Consider the following 3,271-nt stretch of genomic DNA (forward strand, 5'->3'; position numbering starts at 1 on the left):
AGATCCCATAAAAGCAACTAAAAGATTCCGCACGCCACAACTAAAAAATCAAAAGAGATCCTGCATGCCGCAGCTGAGACCCAATGCAGCCAAATAAATAAATATTAAAAAAATAAACTGGCATATTATAGCATGGATAGAGGTACAAAGTCATAAAGTTTCTTCCAAAATGTAACTTTATTTTTTAAAACCATAATATTTCACAAGTAATTGAAAATAAGGGTATCTGTCTTTATATTGTGGCCAATACCAGTGGTACATATCACTGGTGGATAACTGAAATCGGCGAATTGTTTTCACTGAATTGATTAGTTGTTTCAACTTTGTATGGATACAGGCGGAAGAGCCTTGACCTCGTAAAAGACTTCAGAGGGAGCTCGGTTAGAGACTATACCACAAAGATCTACACCACCATAATTAACTGTGTAACTTGGATCCCTCCAAAATACTGACACTTGCCCTAATTACCTAGGTAAGGACATAGAGCTGCTCGCTTGACCTGAAGTACAAAATTTTAGTTTGAAACACAAGTTATACCAAAGAGTTAAGAGGACTGTTTCAGTGGGAAATGTTACGTCACGGACTCCACAGAAAACAGAAGATCATCCCTGAATGTATTAATGTTCAGAGCCATGCTTCTTGCATTAGTGTATCTGTCAGATTACCCCTTTTTGTTATATACCACCATGTAGTATTGGACTTGTTAATATTCCCTAAGCAGCTTAGACAAATGATCACTGATATATGTTTGGGGTAAATAAATATTTTCATTTTCTCCTCACAATGTGGCGGTTGGTACCCAAAAAGACTTTGAAGTTGAGTTTTCATTATACAGTGTCATTTGGGGAGAGCAGAAAAGTGGACTCCTGGTAAACTGTTAAAGAGTTTGTTCCTGGGAATTCTGTTTTCGAAGATGTAGTTTTCATCCTAGAATTATAGAATTTTGAAATGGAAAGAGACATTAACAATTTTCTAGTCCAACCATTACATTTGTCAGAATAAACTGAAGCCCTGAATGTTAAATCACTTATTGGAGGCCACATAATTTGTTGCCTAGACAAGCTCCTAGAACAGTATTTTTTCTTGGCCAGTATTTTAAAATGAAAGTTTTCCATCTTAAGTTTGACATATACTGCCTCAATTTTCTTTCTTTTTAAAACATGGAAATTGAACACAATGTTATAAATAAAAACTATTAATCTTTGTCCTCATTTATTTTTAAGCTAGAAATAAAAATCAATGTAGAACAATCAAGACAGACTTTTCAAAGGAATAGATACCACAGATTTGGGGCCCAAGTCTACTCTGGACCCTCAAATATATGGTTTCTTCAACCTACTTGGAGAGAGAAATATGTTGAAAGTTTTTTGTTTTGTTTTGCTTTTAAGAAAAGGAACATATGACCGTATAAAAAACATTTATTTGAGGGTAAGAGAGAGATTTTTCCCAAATAACAAGTAAGATAAGTGTAGCCATCTTATTTCAATAATTTATAATTCAGCTATTCAGAAAGAATGAGGACTATATAACTGTTTCTTTCTTTAAATGAGAAGCTGGAGCACAAGGGGTATGGAGTGGGGAACATATGATAAATCTTAAAAACTCAAATGACAACTTCCTTCTAGAGAGTGAGACATGGGAAATCACACAACCCCAGATTGTGCAATCTCTAAAGACAGTGATAAAGTGACTACTTCATAGATGAAGATAGACAACATGCTCTTGGACCTACAAGGGAACCCCCTCGTGTGAGAAAGGAAAGAACATACTTTAGCATAATATGCAGTTGCATTTAGACCTAAGGAAAGGCTATCAAATAAATTTTTGAGCAGTTCTCCATAGTAACTTTAATGAGTCTACATTTCAGCTCTCTGTGTTCTCAACACCTCTGTCTACAGCTCAAACGCACGCAGCAGCTGCCAGCCATGCCCATGAATTCCTGATGTCCCAGCTGAGTGCCTCTGCCTCTGAGCTCAAAAAGCCCCTTGCTTGACAGGGGTTAACCGTATCCGGAAGGCTCTGGAAGAGGTCTGCTGGGCAGCAGGACTGCTGTTGATGAGAGGCTTCTTGTTGGACTTGAGTCCAGGAGCTGTGGGAAACCCAGAAACAGCAAGGCTCAGATGGGAATAGCAGCAAAGGTATCAGCTTCCGATACTGGTCACGGACTAAGACAAGAATTAGGAGTTCTCGCCACTCCGCCAAGCCCCACAGTTGGGAAAGAATTGACATCTCCCGCAAAACCCCACTCCCAAGTAAATTTAATTTGCTATATCATCCTCAAGTTAGAATGAGTCACTAGTTAATTAATTAATGCAATTATGCAAGCATAATTGTAAGCCACCCTGCTGACATATAAAGATGTTTTTTACCTTTAATTACCAGGAGAAAATGGACAAATTGGAGTTTGAGCACCTAACTTGAAGAAAAAACTAGGAAATATAGTCTCTCCCACCACGCACACCACTCCCAACACATTCTACTTAAAAATCCTTCGCATTGTGGGCTTTACTTTTCATTTTTAAAATTGTTACTTTAAATTAGGTCTCAAAGAAAGAAGTTGGCATTTCTTATTCTTTTCAGAGTGGTCTGGGAAATGCTACATCAGTGCACCTGAGAAAAAAATAGGAAAACAAGATCTCTTGTAATTTTGTTTTTGAAGCAATACCCGGAATAATGGCCAGAAGCAAAAATCCACCGGTGCGTCAGCAAGCAGGATGCTCGGCCAGTCAGCTTCATCCTTCCCCCCTGAGCTGTAGGCTCCACGCCGCCGCTGCGGGCCCCTAGAGCAGATAGATAATGTAGGACAGAATGACCAGACCTATGATGGCAAAGAACATCAGGATGAAAATATCCAGCATTGTGGAGTCCTTGGCCGAGGAGGCCTCTGGGTCCCGGGGAAATGTGAGCTGTGAGCACGGAGGTTGCAGTCAGTGGAGAGAAATGGCTCCCTCTTCCCTCCACTGCTCAGCCCTCCTTTCCCCTCCCCTTCCCAGGGCCTGAGACTAAGGGATGCTGCATCTCCATCAGCAGCTTACTCTCCCCCCTCACCCCACAGCCAACCAATCACAAAGCCCGGGAGCGGGTAACCAAGGAACTGCTCGATTTCGACCAGGCAGAAGTGAAGAGGCTCAATTTCTCCCCAGGAACCCAATCCTACCCCTTTGTATCTAAATGGAGTCTGAATGTTATGGAAGTAGGAAGAGATCTGATCTGCATCCAGGTGCCCAAGGAATGAATACTCCTGAGTGCCTTTCTTCTCCTTTTTCCCTCC

General features: G+C 40.6%; 1 long non-coding RNA gene across 1 annotated transcript; it reads right to left on the minus strand.

The window, feature by feature from the left end:
• Positions 1-389: 389 nt before the first annotated feature.
• On the minus strand, positions 390-2,985 carry LOC115843659 (uncharacterized). The gene is made up of 2 exons (XR_004035837.2): positions 2,666-2,985; positions 390-2,089 (listed from the first exon to the last, which is right to left on the minus strand). It is a non-coding gene; the product is annotated as an uncharacterized lncRNA (long non-coding RNA).
• Between the last annotated feature and the right edge of the window lie 286 nt (positions 2,986-3,271).

The sequence above is a fragment of the Globicephala melas genome, chromosome 20 (genome assembly GCF_963455315.2).
Source record: "Globicephala melas chromosome 20, mGloMel1.2, whole genome shotgun sequence".
NCBI classification, from domain to species: Eukaryota; Metazoa; Chordata; class Mammalia; order Artiodactyla; family Delphinidae; genus Globicephala; species Globicephala melas.